The 18,643-nt window shown below is 39.6% G+C and overlaps 2 protein-coding genes across 5 annotated transcripts in view; one reads left to right on the top strand and one right to left on the bottom strand.

Annotated features, from left to right (window-relative positions):
- The window catches only part of Pdcd10 (programmed cell death 10), a 39,476-nt gene extending 23,003 nt beyond the window's left edge, over positions 1–16,473 (bottom strand). Inside the window, exon 1 of the mRNA XM_027391802.2 lies at positions 16,322–16,473. The gene's annotated coding sequence lies outside the window, so the exon portion shown is untranslated. The remainder of the gene's footprint in view (positions 1–16,321) is intronic.
- Positions 16,474–16,864: 391 nt separating this feature from the next.
- Positions 16,865–18,643, top strand: part of Serpini1 (serpin family I member 1) — an 85,263-nt gene continuing 83,484 nt past the window's right edge. Inside the window, exons 1-2 of one of the 4 annotated variants that reach the window (XM_035450782.1) lie at positions 16,877–16,966; positions 17,182–17,278. The gene's annotated coding sequence lies outside the window, so the exon portion shown is untranslated. Of the gene's footprint in view, positions 16,967–17,048; positions 17,279–18,643 lie in introns of those variants that run through there. The other 3 variants (XM_027391801.2, XM_027391799.2, XM_027391798.2) reach the window with 3 other exon arrangements.

Below are 18,643 nucleotides of genomic sequence, written 5' to 3'. Positions count from 1 at the left end.
GGCACATACATCTAATCCCACTTTGGAGAGAAAGGAGAGTTTGCCACGTATCTGTGCTTCAAAACTAGTATCGCTTTTAACAAAACAACCAACCACACAAAACAAACTTGAAACCCAGGAGGCTGGGAAGCAAAAATAGTGAAAATGAAAACTACAGAATTAAAATAAAGTATAGACTAAATAAATAGTAAGAATCCATAGCCTCAACTTTAAAAAAAAAATGTGAAAAACAACAAAATAGGACCAGTGCTAATGTCATGTAAGGAAAACAGAAAATGAACAAGTGTGAGCAGCAAAAGCAAGGCTGGCCTGTATGTTTGTTGAAATGGGAAAAGAAGATGACAAAACCAGCATTACAATGAGTTTCATGAAGAAGGTGGCCAGTCAGGAACATAAACAATGACTCTGACCATAATTAATATCTTGGAAGCTTAAAGTAAGCTGATAAAAAGAAAGGCTATGTTTCCAAATATTTCACTAAGAATGCACTGGCAGTGGGCAGAGCAGGATCAACTGATTTTGACTTTACTTGTAAGAACACATGTAAATATCACCTAAGACAGGGAGGCTGACAGATTCAGGGATCAGGGTAGGTGGCTAGAATCATTAAAATTTCCTGCTAACTTCTCTATGTACAATAATCCTATTCAAACCTTCTGCATATACTAATGTTCAACTTTTCTTGATTTTGTATTTAGTAAGTAGTTTCTCCTCCAAAACTAACAGTGTACTATTATCAGCTTTTTAACAACCTTTTGTCACTATGAAAAATGCTCCTCCAAACACTTTACAACAGAATTGTTTTTAGAATATACATTACAAACTGGACCCACTTATCATTCCAATAGCATGAAACAGCTGTCAATGGTTCCAATAAGGCTTTGAAAATACTGAAATATTCTGCCAGATTTAATTCAAGTTGAAATGTGCTTCCTTCCACATGCTTCTTCATTTAAAATGGTTTCATGGACAACCTAGAAATATGCCAAGCCCACAAAAAGCTTGCTACATAAAAAGCAAGGGCCCACTAAGCTAAGGCCTGAGGACCTTGTTTTGACAAGGTTCCTTCCGTATACAGTTGTGAACTTCAGCCATGCCATGGGAGATGAGCAACACACAAAAAGGTACTTGTTTCTGGGTGAGAAATGGCCCTGCATGTACTGATAACTGAAGATTCTAGAATCTAAATTCCAAACCCTGAAGTGATCTCATCTACCTTCTACCTACACTAAAAAGTACAAGTTCCCAAAGGCTAATATGTTTTTCACTTCATTGTAACTGTGACAATTTGCCTGCATAAGCAATCAAAGAGGAAATATTTATTTGTCTCAGTTTTGGAGGTTTTAGCCCACCCTGAAGGTTCCACAGAGTAGTAGATGTGGCCATCAGGAAGAAGCTAGAGGCTCCTTTCTCCACTGTAGCTGATCTGGTCCCCTAGTTTATGGGACCATGCTACCCACATAAACAGGTCTGGACAGATTTTCCCCTTAAAGTACTCTGGAAATGCTCATGTATACAGTCAAGTGTGTTTCACTAAGATTTCAGGTGCTCCTTATTCCAATCAAGTTGACAATCAATACAGACTATCAGAATGCATATCGATGTACTGATGGGCACAAGTACTTCCTAATAATAACATAAATCATAAAAACTTAGTCAATAAAGTACTTGCTGATGCCACCATGTACCTGAGCTTAATCCCTACCATCCATATAAAAAGGCAGGCACTAGAGTGAAAGTATATGTATTTGTAATTCGAGAGTAGGGAAAAGGTGAATAGCCAGGGGTTCACTGGCCAACTTATCCTATCCTAGCCAAATAGTAGGCAAGCCCCAAATTCCTAGTGAGGGACACTATCTCAAAAGACAAGGTGGGCCAGGCAGTGGTGGCACATGCCTTTAATCCCAGCACTTGAGAGGCAGATGCAGGTGGTGGATGTCTGTGAGTTCAAGACCAGCCTAGCCTACAGAGTGAGTTCCAGGGCAGTGAGAGCTGTCTTGAAAAAAAAAAAAAAAAAAAAAAAAAGGCAAAGCAGATGCTCCTGAAGAACAACACTGTAAGCTGACCTCATGCCTTCATACACACACACACACACACACACCAAGGACTATAAATGTTAAGAACTTTGGCAAATGATACTCTTAGTTTTTGTTTAGAAATTAATGCTAGCATTCCTTTACAAATGGAACCTTCTCATAGATGTTCCTCTTATTTCCCCGCGTATTCAAAATAGTACCATTAAATTCTACTATAAGAAAAATCAGGTTGAAATATCTTTCTGAGTTTAAAACAACTGCTACTTGTTTAGAATGAATAGGCATAAAATAGTGTGTTGGCAACTTCCACTTCCCAAATTAGTCTTCAGTGTTCCTACCATGCCTGAGCAACTCCTGTTGCTCATGTAAAAAGTTACAGTATCTCAGAGTTTCCTGAAACAGACTCACTTTATGGCATCTGGGACATAAGAGATAATTCTAAAACTACTACTAATTACAATAGACAAAGGGAATAAACAAGCAGAAGTTCTTGGAACTGAGCTGAATATGGTTCTTTGGTGAAAAGAGATTTCTAAATAATTTACTATTTAGTGAAAAAACAAGACAAGACAAAACAAAAGGAACAAACAAAAAATGCACCTATCTCTAGCTTGGTACGGAGTTCATGTGTATTTCTTTTTCACATAACAACTTAAGAGATAACACAGCGATGTTTGAATGAACAAACTAAGGATATAAGTAGACAATCTCTAAATTCAGCCTTGCTAGTAACTTTTCAAGTACCAAGCTTAGCAAAATAAAAGCAAACAACAAAAACCTAACTGATCCTATTAAATTCTACACTTGGTCATATTTACAAGCTTTTACTTTCACTTTAACTTCCCCAAGTTCTTCCTATTACATTAAGACAATATAACATTAGAAATTATAAGAAAATCAAAATTTCAATAGGAATTCAGACAAAAGTAAAATCAAAGATTAAACAGAAAGATTATTAACAAACTCTAAAACCTTGCTAGAATGTTTTTTGGATTCTGAAGACACAAACAACTGTTGTACATTTTATTTTATTTTTTAGGACAGAGTCTCATTTCCTAGCCTTGGCTGGAGCTCATTATGTAAAACAGTCTTGCCTTTATCACACAGAGTTCTGCCTGCCTATGCTTCCCAAGTGATGGGATCAAAAGTGTGCACCTCCATGTCCCACAACATTTCATGCTTAACAAGATTGTCCAAGTACATGAATCCCCAACGCTGTGTGACTTTGCTTTCCATGCAAGCAAAACCAAAACAAAAAAAACAAAAACAAAACAAAAAACCAAAACACCAACAAGTCACCCTCCCCCCACCCCGCCCCTCTCTCTCAGAAAGTTTTAGCTCTCAGGTGGTGGGAGTTATAAGTCATCGCCAACTATTTCAGAACTTGTTAGGAACCCTCATTCTCAACATTACTTTTTCAGAATCCAGGTATCTCTTCTTAACAGATAACCCAGATGAGTCTCATGAAAAGGGCCATCTAGGAATGACTATTATGGATAAACAGAAAATTCAGCTGCCAGGGCCAGTTCGGAAATACAGGTAAAATTAAATCTGATGAAATATCTGGAAAGAGTGTGTATCACGCTTTATGAAGTTCAAGTTTATCACCAGCTTCACTTTTTTCCATCAGAAGCAGACAGGTGGTGAAACAGAACCTCTTTGAGGTCTTTAGTATCCTAAAGTTTTTACATTTCTATTATGATATGTAATATAGATCCAGAAAGTAAAACAGCTCTCATCAGATCATAAAAATTTATTACAAGTTCAAGTAGCAGGTCCTCTCCAAGAGTGTCTGACTGAAAGTTTCAAATGGACACTTTCTTGTTTTCTCTTCATAACTATCAAGAATCTTACTGGTCAGGCTCCTACAGAAACTAGTTCCCCCAAGCTGAACTCACAGAACTGTATAGATCACACTACAGCCATTTCAAAGTAGGAATGCTCTAATTTGTCCTCATGACCTTTACATCTTTTAAGGTGTGTCAAAAGGTACAGACACTTCCAAGTAACATCTGAATTTCCTAAAAGGTTTGCAAGGATAATTTACACAGGAAATTCTACTTGGATAAAAATGAGCTTCAAATCTTCAGAATACACTTAGGTTACCAAGCTGTTATGGAATGTTGCATTTAGGCACATACACAAATACCTTGCTAACAGCAAGGGCTATATAGCACTTTGACACTATACTGCTGTTATTCATGCTTATGTATGTGTATATATACATATTTCATAATATCAAATAGCTTGTAGAGAAAGCTATAGGGGAAAAATGAAATGAAGTCCAAAGTGGGCTCAAATTGGTTTTGGTTAAATCATGCTCTGTGTGGAACAAATCACCTCATCTCTATCAATCAGATTCTTCTTTAAGATACATAATTAAGTCCTATACTTAAAAGAGAGAGAATTAAAACTGAGGTAGTTTATAAACCAACTAATAACAACTTTACATTAAATTTTAAGTTACTAAGCATTATATTTTTAGCACTTTTAAGTAATTTCCCTAGAAAAGTACACATACCATAAAGTCTTACTTTGCTGGAAAATACAGTCTGTTCAAATTTTGAAGAGCACTCCTTTGTTGAACCACACTTTCCAGACATGCACCTTACTCTAGCATGGTACAGAAACCATGTGAGGCACTTTTTCTCTTTCAAAATTGAGTATCTCAAATATGATGTTATAGTAAAAGAGAGCTAACACAGAATTGGTATCCAGAAATGGAGTTGTTGACAATGGCTACATGAGACAATGTGAAGGATTGGGATTAGTTTTGCAAGGATAGCTTGGAAAAGTTCAAAGGAACAGTGGACAAACTGTCATATAAAGTAGAAGGATGTAAATGTAATCATGTAAAGGGAAGTCAAGCTGATGAGGGTACCAATGGAAATAAAGACTCTATTAGCAATTGGGCTAAAAGCTATGCTTGTCACACCATGGGGGGAGGGTTGGCTGGAGGGGGATTTTGTTCACTCTAGCACTTTGAGGAAGACCAAGCTTAAATATGAATAGGCAAGCTTATTTGGAAGAGGAAATTTCAGGGCAACAAAGCATGTCAGAAAGTAACATAGATATTACCAGCAGGAAAACTTTATAATGACAATCATAAACAAAAGGAACAGAATAGAAATCTGAAAACTTCCTAGCCTGGTCCAAAAAAGACCATGTGTAAGGATGCAGCCAGAGGGTAAGGTAGCTAGGCTAGCAGGGATAAAAACTACAAGTTACAGTTTGCACCAAGAAAGTAGAATGATGCCTCAGGGCACTTCACAAACCCGCAAAAGCAAGGCACCCACCAAAGGTTAAGAGGCTTAGAACAGCAAACATTTGTTTCAGACACCCGATCAGAATCCTGGGAGAACATCCTGCCAGGGCCTGACTGCCCAGGGAATGATTTTCCTAGATTTATTTTCCTTTTCAGCTAAGAGGCAGCTTCTGTGGTTCCAGTAGGCCCTGGTACAGCTTGGGCTGGTGGTAGTAGGTCTTGCCATTTTCCACCTGATGCTGAATTTCCAGGAATACAGAGTGAGGTAGTTCAGTCACATAGGTTTTCAGCCACATTTCAAATGAAGCCTGGAAGACCAGCTAGTACACAATGCAGTTGCCATCCTGGGAAGTTATCCCAAATGGGCAAAATGTGGGGCTGTAGGTTGGAAACTGAAGCTAACAGAAGACCATGTAAGGAAGAACTGACATGCAGTGTTCATCAGGTAAAACTTCAGGAAGCATGAAAGTCACTCCAAGTGAGTAACCATGTGGGCAGTAACTAACAACATTAAACTGTAGAACTGTCCTAGCCCCTAGAAGTCCGCATTCTGCCAGTGTGCCCTAAGTACAGGTAGAGCTTTAGAATTTGATGTCTACCTTTCTGGGCTTTCCAGGTGAGTAGAGCTGATCACTGCTTTCTCTCTCCCTACCTCTCCCTTCTGGAATGAAAACAGGTACCTTTTGGCTGTATTTTAGAAGTATATGGCTATTTTTATTTTTACAGGGCTTGTCACTCAGATGACTCTGGACTTGAACTGTGGAGAAATGTCTCAACAGTTAAGACTCTGACTATTAGAGATTGACTGAATGCAATTTATAACATGACATGGACATAAAACTTAATAGGATAGAAGCTGAATGCTGTCATTTGGAACTCCGATGTCTCTCAGACCCGTATGTGTTGAAGGCTTGGGTTTCCAAGGTGATATTAGAAGCTGATTGAAACTTTAAGAAACGCAACTGGTCCAGGCCGGGCGCTGGTCGAGCACGCCTTTAATCCCAGCACTTGGGAGACAGAGGCAGGCGGATGTCTGTGAGTTCAAGGCCAGCCTGGTCTACAGATCGAGTGCCAAGATAGGCTCCAAAGATACACAGAGAAACCCTGTCTCAAAAAACAAAAGCAACACAAACAAACAAACAAACAAAAAACTGCAACTAGCCCAAAGAACTTACTTAGGTCAAAGGTGATATGGCCTTGAATATTTTAAAATCATGGGCCTCTTTCTTGTCCTTTGCTCCTTCTTGTGTGGTCAATGTCCTTATTTCTACCTTGATGGGCTTGATCTCCAAAGCCCTGAGGCCAAGTGACCATAACCTGCAGCCACGTTGTTTACTCAGATATTTTGCTATAGAGAAAGAAACAGTTGTCTCATGTGACAATGCTAACATCAACTAACTTGCAGGTTTGATGGGAAGACTGTGTATCAGTACAGTTAGGACAATGTATAGTAATTAATATTAGCTATCATGGTCAAGTTTAGAAATGCACATGCAATTTAGGATGAAATCGGGCATCCTCCATTGTCACCTCTCCAGGGTTATCCAAAGACTCTGAAAACAAAAAAACTGGTAAAGATAATGGTTTTAAACCTCTTTAAGAGAGTAGAACTTCTATTTCCAAATAAAATCATCTCCTCTCTCCCCATTTGTGTATGTGTGTGCAAAACAAAACATTAAACTATTCTTTCTTTTAATAAATGAAGCATTTAAAACTTGCTAGCCCCTCCCTCTCATAGAAGCCATGACACTCTATGTCATGTCTCTCCTCAAAATGCAAGCTATTACCCTATAGGAACAACTAACATAAGGAATACTATCAAGCATTATAAATAAAACATAAATGAGCGGCCCTGATAGTAAGAGGTTAGAAGAGCATAGGCTATCTAGAAGCAAACTTTTCTGAAACTCAGTTCCAGACCTCAATCTCCAGCCACTAACTTTCCTTGCTATAGATGCTGATGCATTTAAGAAAGTTATCTGCTGAATGAAGTTCTAAAACTTTAAATTAAAAATAACCATTATAGGTATCAAGCCCAGTCTTCAGCTTTCACAATCCACAAACAGAATTGTGGTTGATAACAGCACTATGAACAGTTAGTTAGCTAGTAACAGTACTATGCTACCCTGCTTCACTCTTTGTGTCACCAATGGCTCAATCTGCACACAGCACATAAAACTCTCAGGAGACCAGGGCAGGAATGTAGTCAAGATATGGCTTGTTGGATTTTTAATTTGGTAACTGTGACTTACCTTAAAGTCAATTATTATACTATGACAAATACATACACATATTTGGAGGAATTACTGACCAATATAAAAATCTATGAAGTGGTAAGAAGTATGTTTTTCTACAGACTATGGCAGGAGATAAATGTTTAGATTTGAAAGAAAGGCAGCTTAAACTTTTGCTCAGGTGGGTTATACTGTTTAAATTCTTTAATAACTCTCTAAAATCACAGAGAAATTAATGCATATGATTCAAATTTTCACCTTACATGGTTGTTTGGAGTAAGTATATTTAACAAGTAATTGACATCCAATAAACATCTAGTTCACATGGTCATCAAAGTTCTGTGAGGCTGACACAGCTTCAGGTTGAAAGGAGGGTGAGACAAACTGTTGGAGCCGTACAGCTTGGAATGAACCTTTAGGCCAAACTGGCAAGACACAGGGTTATAGAACTATCTTTTGATTATAAATGGCTTCTAGAAGCATGAGCACCCAGAAGGAACAACATGACCCAGACGTCAATCCTTTGTTCCAACCACAGGCCCACTTACCTAAGCAACCCTCCCTCGCCCCACCACTTACCTAGGTAACCCTCCCTTCTCCCCACCACCCATGAACTTTTTACCCTGCCAATATCCTCCTATAGTTTTCTAACATCCTGCTTGAACTAACACCTGGCTCTTGGCCTCTTCTCCCCCTCCCCTTTACCCTATACTACTGACTATATAAACTAGCCTGAAAAAAATAAAACTTGCTAATTGATCAGAATCCTGCCTTGTGGTCATTCTCTCTTGTCTCTTGTCTCCATTCCACTCCCTGGACTTCTTGCTCTAGGTTGCTGTCCTGCGGATTGGGACAACTACAACAAACCAGATGACAGTGCAAACTCTGACTTGCAGGACGTGGTAAGTTAGTGTCTCTTTCAATTCTGCTACCTTAAGTTGCCTCATCTTCATTCTGCCTATACCCAGCACAGTTACTATCTATTGCTGATTATCACAATGCCATACCCATTTTCAAAGCTTTTCTATCTCATTTGTCAAAGGGGGGAGGGGGAGTCAAAAGTTGTTTTGGCCATCAAAATTCACATCACCCACTGGAAATTACTCTCAGTTTGGGGATACAAAAAGAATTTGGTCATCAAACGAACTTTAAGACTATTGAAAGCAATGACATTAAAACTGCTTTTATTTTCAGGGATGGAGATGGCTCAGTGGTTAAGAGCACTGTCTGCTCTTCTGAAGGACCCTGGGTTAACTTCCCAGCACTCTTATGGTGGCTAACAACTATCTGTAGCAACACAAGGGATTCAACAACTTCTTCTGGCCTTCTGTGTGCACTGCACACACATGCTACAGACAATACACACAGGCAAAACACCATGCACATAGACATAAATAAAAAATTCACACAAAACCAACGAATTTTTATTTTCTTAATGGACACAGGTCAGCTTAACAGAGGAAGCTGTGTCCTAGAAGCAGATTGGGTAGCACAGGAAAATCAAGATGTGATCAAAGACCGAGTGACGATATATTAAACTCAAGAGTGATCCAAAGTTGATAAACAGAATATGAGATCAGTTGGTTGATGGGAAATGAGAATAAGGAAAATAGCAAATGGCATCTAATATATTTGAGAATTACTGGTTTAGGGAATAACATAAATTTCTTACTGTGATTCTTTCTATTTCCTACTCCTCTGACTAAACAGAATTCAAATATGGGTAAAATTAAATAATTTGCCTTCTTGAACATACTCCTCTTTTGGCCATGAAGTTCTCAGTGTAGGGAGCTCATAGATTAAGTGCCTAACTGAATAATCACTTAGAGTTAAATTGATGAACATGGCAGTTTTCCTTTTGATTAGCATCTGTGATCTCTCTCTTTAATTTCATCAACATAACATTAAGACTTTTCTTTAAAGTATCTTAGAAATTCAAGGAATCAGCTCACAGAATACACTTCTGTTCTCTAACCAAGACCACCAGGGACATGTCTACTTGCTCTGTACTAACTGCTCTTTGTCTTAGAAGCCTACTCTTTCATCTAATAACTCCAAAATAGGTAAGGTTCTCTACAATATGCAACAAAAACATTTTTCCTTATTTGATGTTTTTTACACCAGAACAAGGCTCTCTAAATGCTGATAGAATCTGTAGCACCAAGTAACAAGTTGCCCCAGGCTCTCATTTAACACTGGGTGCTAATGAGGGCAAGGTTCTCTCTTGACGCCTTTTTACTACTAACTGATCCCAAACACAAACTATCTTAGTTGCAAGAGGGTAATAGACTGGCTATTTTATCGTACTTCAGAGTCCCTGTTGTAACCTTCATTTTGTAAAACTGTTTGTAAGAGCACCTACAGTGGGGTAGGACCTCAAAATCTCAATACTATCAAAATGTCAATTTTAACATGTATAAAAGCATCCCTCAATGCATGTGTATTTCTGAATAAAAAGGTCACAGTATTATTCAAAATCTTTTGGAATTAAATTAAGAAAGCCTTGCAATAAAGTGCCAGAGAGCCACTGCTGCCTAGAGGCCAGGTCTGACTCATTTAACATTTCCAAGTACCTTTTGTTGTACAACCTTACATAAGAAGGCAGCAAGGGTAAAAACATTTTAGGGTTTTATCATTCCTTCAATCCAATCACAGCTGGATTCCAAGTCATCCTGAATCAAAGCAGGATGGCTGAGTAAGACAGAAAAAGGCATTTCAGCACAAAGAGCCAAATGGCAAGTTAGAGAAACTAGGTTTTGTCCCTCCACATCAACTATGGCTCCTAATTATCAAACAAACAGATGCATATCAAGTGCTGTATATTAAAATGTCAAAGATAAGATCTTCACATCTCCTTTCCTCTCTATCTTCTCAAGTTTAAACTCCTAGAAAATGTACCCATTTTTCAATTTCCTAGTACCTGTCAAAGAACTCTGCCTGGTCTATGTCAGCAACAGTGCTAGCTGAAGGTATAGAAGATGAAGTCAGTCTGACCCCTTGAAAATGAAGAGAGTGCAGTGAACAGTCAGTGAAGAAATAGTGACAGAAAGGAGCACTGCTGCATCTAGTAAGCCATGCCTACGCTAGGAAGGCAGTGGTAGGAATTCTCTAAGTACACAAGCCCCAGACTGAGATAAGAAAATGGACTACCATTCCCCTGATAAACTCAGAGAACCTCTGTGTGAGCAGCTCCCAGACCTGACTTTTAGTAAGGAATTATGATATGTAATACCAGGTTATATATATTTTCCAACAGCATCTGAGTAGGAAATGACATACTTAACCTACCAATCTAAAGCAAAGTAATATATTTCACTGATAGAAAAAAAAAGGGGTCTGTTAGTCTCTGCTGTATGGACTAAATTCCTAGTAGATTTTTAAGTGTAAACCTGCTCATTAAATAACAACTGTGTGCATCTAAGGGACAATTTCTCTGTCACTGCAACTCTAATGCTACAAGTAGGCCTTTAACCATGAACACCATTTTACTGAAATGATCAAAAACCTGGTATCTCTATATGAATTCTGTGATCTTAGGCAAGTGACTTATTTCTGTACATTTTATTTTCCTTGTTCACAAATTGTAAATAATAGAGCTCTTACTTCCTCTGGCAGTTGTAAAAATTGTAGGTGGGCATTCCAATGTAGATAATTTCACACATAAAACATACCCAACAAATATGTAGGTGAATGAACCAAGGGATTATTACTATGAAATTCAGACTTACCTATGGTAAACTTGTTCCCAAGGGACATTCTAACTGAGGAAAAGGGAAGTTTTTTTAGTGCTTACCGAATACTGCAGTGTGACCCAATGATAAGAATTCTTTGTGTCGCCCCCCCCCCATCCCTAAAGCAACACCAGATTCTAAGTTACTACAAAGTAGATTAAATAGGTTCAAATCTCTTTGGCATAGTTTTAAAAAAATGGAATCTCATACTCCAAATGTAAATGTGTCCTTGAAAAATAATACTATTAATGTGATGGCCAGCCAAGTTGTGTTGTGTATCTTAAATGAAATTCTTATGTTTATATAAAATTAACTATGAAATTAATCAAATTTCAGCAAATAAATTACCTCTAATTGCCTCAACGGAAACGCTTTCATTTTTGTTACTTTTGAATGTGTATAAATATTTTATTAATAAAGTATAAAAATCACACCATCTTCTACATGTTTCAGAGGAAAAATTCACATATATGGCTTAAAATTCTTAGTAACAATACCTACTGTAATAACCCTAACATTCTAACAACATATAAATAATAGCTTAGCTTAATTTCCTGCAAACTGCGTAAGTGAAATAAAGTTTTTATTGATGATTCAAATAACATTCAGACTAACTTTTTAAAAGTACCAGGTTTAGAATTTAGTACAGACACATTCAGTAATAAACCTTAGTACATTATCAAAATTTAAGGCAGCCACTTTTGATACTACTCTTTTGGTAAATGTGAATGAATAAAAGGCTAAGTAATTCAGAGCTGTTGAATGTACTTTATTGCAATAGTGTGGTAATATGAAAAATTATACAATTTGTTTTCCAGACAAAAATCTAGCCTACTATATCCTTAAAATTTCGTTTGTAAAATTTTAAAAACACCTTTAGTCTTGTGTCATATTCAAAGCTAGTAATATATTATCTTAAACCCCTCAACTATAACTTTTAAGGAGGGTAAAATATAAGTTCCTCTGAAATTAGAAAGTTGGTTTCCCAAAAACATCTTTTCTCAAGAAGCTTGTATTAAATCCTGGTTATAACCAAAACCAAACAAAACCTAGGAAGCACAGAAACAGGTCTAGCCTCAAATCTTGGCTCCAGTCCTTCTAAGACTTCAGCAATTTAATTGCATTCTAGGTTGAATGTGTAAACTTACTTCTATCTTTGGTGTCCTGGGAGCTAGGCAAGTGAAATAACTGTTTTGAAGAGAAAAGAAAAGAAAGATAAAGGAGAGAATAGTGTCCATTAAAAGTTTTTTTCCATGTCTATATTTTGTTATAATGAATCTTGCTTGTTTTAAAAATACAAGGCAGTGGCAAGTTTTCTAAAATGCTGAGCTACACAGAAATTTTGCCGTTAAAAAAAAAAAAGAAACCAACTCCTTTATGTTTCCACAATGAAATTACTTACCTAAACTTGAGAGATCTCCAAGAAAAAGTACTTTTATATACTTTACATTAAACTTCTGGCATTAACTTCTTTATATTTTTCCTAAATTCATTTGAAAATTCCTGTATCTTCATTCATTTGTATATTTCTATCCCTAGCACAATACTGGAGGTACTATGCTTGAACATACAATTACTGAATACTCTCTGCTAAATAGTCTAAGAGGTAGGCTAAGTTCTAACAAATGAGAATCCCTTGTCCAGATAACCTTTAGTAAGATGACCAAATATTAAATCAGTATAGAAATAGTAAGTTCCTACTGTGACAATGCCAATAGAGTTCAGAATACAGGGAAGACAGAGCAGCAACCTATCCTGGTTTGCAGAAGGAGGATTCAGAGTAAGCCAGGCTTTGCAGGAATCAACCACACTGGGAAAGGGAAGATGAAATAGGACAGGTGGAGAGGTCGGATTTGTAAAACGGTCCCCAGATCAGAAAGTATCTTGTATTAGCAAAGTAATAGTTGAGGATAAGATTGGAGCCATTTGGGACAGAAATAGAAGACAAACTGGTGGCATTAAACAGAGTAAGAGGGTCATGATATCTAAACATCTGTAATGGTCTGTCTTTTTCTTACATAAAACAATCACAGTTTTGAGCAGAATACCTATTGTCAAAAGACCTGGATGTGTTATAGATCGTATGACATTGGGCAAGTCATTAAACCAACCCAAGCCTTTTCTACTCTCTGGAGCCACTCAATTATTCTTCAGCTGAGGCTATAAAGATAACTAATACACCGCTCTTGTTCTTATAGACTACCCTTTAAGAGAGAGATGACTATATAAGGAAGAATTCCAAAGGCCTACGAAGAATAATATCTGAAAGTTGATGCAAAGCTACTTTAGAGAACAAATGTGGGCACCAAGAGCTGAACACTACAGGTAAAACAAACCACTGTGAATTCTAGCTAGCGACTGAAGGATTTTAAATACAGCAATAACATCATTCATTTCAGCACTACAATTGTAGTGATCAAACACTACAGGTAAAATGGACCTCAGAGACACAGATACATTTAGAGTAGACAAGAACTAATTTTTTCCTTTTGATTAAAAAATTCTCTCCAGGAGGCTATCTTAAATGCTCTAACCCCTATAATGAGATTGATGGCTACCTTACATGCCATTATAGAGCCTTCATCCAGTAGCTGATGGAAGCAGAAGCAGACACCACAGCTAAACACTGAGCCGAATTCCTGGAATCCAAGTTGCAGAGAGGGAAGAGGGATGAGCAAAGGGGTCAAGACCAGGCTGGAGAAACCCACAGAAACAGCTAACCTGAACAAGGGGGAGCTCATGGAGCCCAGACTGATAGCTGAGAAACCAGCATAGAATGGAACCAGTCCCCCTGAATAGTTAGGAGGCCTGGGCAGTCTATGGGACCTCTGGTAATGGAACAGCATTTATCCCTAATGGACCATTAGGTCCCAATAGGCCATTGGGAGCCCATTCCCCATAGAGGGATACTCTCTCAGCCTAGACACACAGGGGAGGGCCTAGGCTCTGCCCAAAATGATGTGACAGACTTTCATGATCCCCATGGAAGGATTCACCCTTTCTATGGAGCAGAAAAGGGATGGGATGGGGGTCGGTGGGGGGCATGGGAGAATGGAAGGGAGAGGGAACTGGGATTGATATATAAAATAAGATTGTTTCTAATTTAAATTTTAAAAAGTTAAAAAAGAAAGTCTTTCCAGAACCACAAAGTTATGTTAAAACTCATTTCATACCTTTCCCACAAACAGCAAATGTCCACAGTCATCTAGAAAATATATTGGCATCCTTGCTTTACAAGTTTAGACTTATATATGGCCCACTCAAACTAAGGCACCATTTTAATCTACTTCAAAATCAACCCCACATAATTTTCCTTTTGTTTAGTTGCTTCTTCCTTATTGTGTATTATATGTATGCAGCGTGTTACATTCCTGATTTCTGTCTCATTCTATAATACCATACCTCTCCATTTATTTTAAAGGTCAGAGTAAAACAAGTCCATATTAAGTTGAACCATAGAGGAACAAAGATTCTTCTGACCCCAGAAAAGTTTTGCATTAAAAAAATCAAATAAATTGTTAGTATTAATCATGGCAAGCAAAACATTCAAAATATTGTGTATTTATTTACAGTATATATGTATTTAATATTTTAATTTACATAATATGATGCCTACTAACTATAAATATGCATGTTTATGAGTATAATCTTATAAAGGAACCTTGTCTTCAATAAAAAAGTACAATTCTATCAACAACCTATCTAGTAATATCTATCAGCTATAATTAGTCAACTTGTTTGAAACAAGTGCATTGCTTTTTACTCAATATACAGGCATCCTTTTTTTTCCCGTTCTTTAACATTAAGAATGAATTAAAAGTCACAGATGATGCCAAGAAAAAGAAAATGCACAAGTCCTGGTTTTTACTACTTACACATGGAGTGAAGAAAATGAGAACCAAAAACCTCAGACAGAAAAAAAAGCCATTTCAGGTAACGACCATGTTATAACTTCTCCATGATTCTGCATTTAATTATCACTCAATGAAAACATTAAAATGTGTAAAATAAGTTTTGTCAAAGTTTCATCCGTACTTTAATCTTAGTTTCAGAAATCAGGAAAGGACTATTCTCTTAATGGCAACGCTGAGCTTATTGCTAAATATTACCTATCTTTTTGGCTCATGGAAGTTGTGTTATCATTTAGTATGTTTCGGAAAAAGGGTAAATATCTAAGCTAAAAAAAAAAAAAACAAAAAACAAAAAAAAAAAACAACCCTTCCCTTTTTAACAAACCGTTAAAGAAGATTGCTTTGGGAAGGATTTCACTCCACCCCAAGCAACCAACTCTTCACCTCCCAAACGTTTCTGAGACGCACACTCAACTTTGCAACTTCTTTTATCCGCTTCGAGCACCTACCAAGCAACTCCCCACTTTTCTATCTAAGCAGACAACTCTGGTCAGAACCTGGACTTTCAGCGGACTGGATTCAGAAGATCTGTGTGACCTTGGACACGTCATTTACTCCTTTAGTTTTCTCAGAAGCATCCCAAAGCGAAAGCGCTTTTGAGTACAGTTCAGGAGTAAAGCCATCTGACGTATGAGAGTTAAAAGGGACAAACACTTCTAGTTAAGAGTTACCTCCTTAGAGAGGCCACATCAGGAAACTGGAACTGAGTCGGAACTGTCAACACCGGCTCTCCTCTTTCCTCAAAGGGCATAACCCCAGTCACTCCGGGAGCCGACTCCCGGGCTCCCACGCTCTCTCCAGGCCTTACACAGCTCCAGCCTCACCTGCCGGGGACCCCACCCCAGCACATCCGCCCCCTCTGTCGGCGGGGACTCGGGAGGCCGACCTCACCCTTCCCCTCCGCTCGCACCCACAGCGGACTTCCTGGAGGTGCCGGGCCGCGCCGGGTAAGCGGCATTTCCAAACCGGCTTTACGCACCTCGCGTAGAGACCTCGCTGACGCCCAGAGGGCCCCGCTCCCCGCCCGTCCGCCCTCCGGCCAGAGCCCAGCCCCAGCGTCTCCGCCTCGGCCCCCGCCTGACCCCAAGCCGCGCTCGCTGCCCGGCGGAGCCGTGAGGACCCGAACCGAGAAAGCTCGCCTTACCAGCAACTGAGGCACGGACTTCACTTCCCACCTTTGGAGCCCTCTTCAACTCCCGGATCAATTCACTCCGGCGACGCCGGAAGGACCCGAGAGGAACCAGGCGTTGTCCGGAATCCTGCCCAGCCGGAGTCGCGCAAGGCCCGATGGGGATTCGTAGTTCCGCCCGCCAGTTCCGTCAGCACTTCCTGCAGACCTAGGACCACATTTCCCAGAAGGACCCGCAAGAACGCCTAGGGCGATAGGTGGGGACACTTGTAGCGAATAAGAAAAGAGTTCCCTGCCTTCACGGGAGGAAGGGAGACGGAGAGGGAGAGCGCCCAGAAACGGAGGAAGGGCGGGGCCGGCTCTCACCTGCACCAATCAGAAGGCAAGGCCGGCCCTCAGACGCCGTGCCCACTGATGGGCGGGGCTCGCAGATGAGTGGAAGGAAAGGGGCGGGGGACCAGAGGTGGCAGGGGACGGGCAGCTGGGTTGGGTGCCTGGGTAGGCTGCGAGGAAGCCTCTGGGGACTGTGGGGGGTGGAGGAGGGAGGGTGAGGCGTGGGCTTCGCTTGGGCTGAAGCGTCAGTACTCCCTAGGACAGCCCACTCTGGTGTACACTGGGCCGGCTCACTGAGGGGGCTAAACCTGACCTGAGAAGCTCCAGGTGCGACTCAGGGTGGGTGGGTGCGGTGGGGGGAAGGGGGGGGTGGACAGAGAACCAGGAGCCGAGACACTTGCTTCAGTAAGGCTTCGCGCCGCCTGCAGCTCGGGTTGCGCAAACGGCAGAGGGAGGAGCCGGAGCCCGAGGTCCGGCCAACTAGAGGAGGGGAAGGCGGAGCTTGAGTCTCAGTAGAAGCCTAGGCTCTGCTTGCTCTGTAGTTTCCCCGGAGAGAGGCAGGAGCAGGATCCTGAGCGATCACAGCCCGCCGAGCATCCTCTCCAGCATCCCGAGCCCGGGAGTGCAGGTGTGCGGGAGGTAAGCGTGGGTGCCCCTTGCCGGCGCCAGCACACCGCCGGGGGAAGAACGGCATCTGACAATAGGAACGCCAGGGCAGAGCTGAAAGAGTGTTATGTTGGCTTAAGATAGCATTGCAACCCCTTTCAGGGGAACGATGTGCAATTTTGGACTATAGTTGGGAGAAAAAGGCAAAAGGTAATTCCTTCTGATGTATAAGGGCGCGGTTAGTGATTTTGTTTTGAGTTGCACCATTAAAACTGGTCTGGGAGATCCCAAGATTGAAGAAAGCCCTGTTAATTGAGAACCAGGTGGACAGTGTCTAGATAGGTGCGTAGCTGATAAAAAAGCAAAAATGGCATTGATATAGAATCACTTCGGAACTATTTCGCTAGGAAAACAACTTTGTTCTCTTCAGTGCCTGCCGCTTGTGTTGGTTTATCAGATTGTTCTGCTTCGGACCTGTTATCCAGGGCGATTATGTATTGCAGGTTCCTGGGATTGCAAAAAATCTGGATTAAACAAGCAAATAATAAGATAGGATGGGTTTGGGCTGAACCTATCATAAGTATAACTTTTACCGCAATAATGAGAGAATAAATTTGAATAGTGGTTAATTTAGCGTTCCTTCCCGGCTGGCGCTGGAATATTGAAACAAAGACCTGGATTCAGCCTACAACAGAAACATATGGTGTACTTCATCGCTGCTCCTTATTCTCTCATTTGTGTCCGGTAAGGTTTGTTCGTCTTTTTAAAACAGGAGTACAAGGGAAGCTGTGTGGAAGAGCTTTCCTCTGTTGAAGAGAGTAGCTGTAAAATGATAACCTTTAGTATGTTGCAATGGGTTCCGATTATATATACATATATATATATATATGTATATGCATGTATATATAGTATAAAATGATAGTTCATTCTCATCATGTGTATACTTTTAAATGTAAGTTTAATAAATATGGGTGGAATTATGTTGTAATACTTGGTGAAGATAGTAGTCACCCCTACCTCTGTGTAACTAGGACAGATTACAGCCTTTTCGTTTTGAAAAAGTAGTAACAGTATATCAGCTTAGTTCATTTTGTTGTTGTTACATAGTACCCCAGATTATACTCCTATTAATCATAATAGCATATTGCAGCATATCTCCTCTGGAATGCCTTTATTTTGACAGTTGACTATCCCATGGGATGTCAGAATACTTTTATGTTTTTAAAAGAATGGTCAATAAGATCCAGTAACTACCTTTTATTTTTTTCTGTTGTCTTGCTATTCTGATTTACTTTAGGATTTTGTATTTTGTTTTTGTAATGCATACAAAATGCCTTTTTAAAATGAAGTGGCCCAAAGATATTCTTTCCATGGCTTCAGGTTCAGTCCTAGTGATTT

This window comes from Cricetulus griseus (genome assembly GCF_003668045.3).
Source record: "Cricetulus griseus strain 17A/GY chromosome 1 unlocalized genomic scaffold, alternate assembly CriGri-PICRH-1.0 chr1_0, whole genome shotgun sequence".
In the NCBI taxonomy this organism is placed as follows: domain Eukaryota; kingdom Metazoa; phylum Chordata; class Mammalia; order Rodentia; family Cricetidae; genus Cricetulus; species Cricetulus griseus.
The sequence above is the reverse complement of the archived record's forward strand: the minus strand, read 5'-3'. Positions and strand labels throughout refer to the sequence as shown.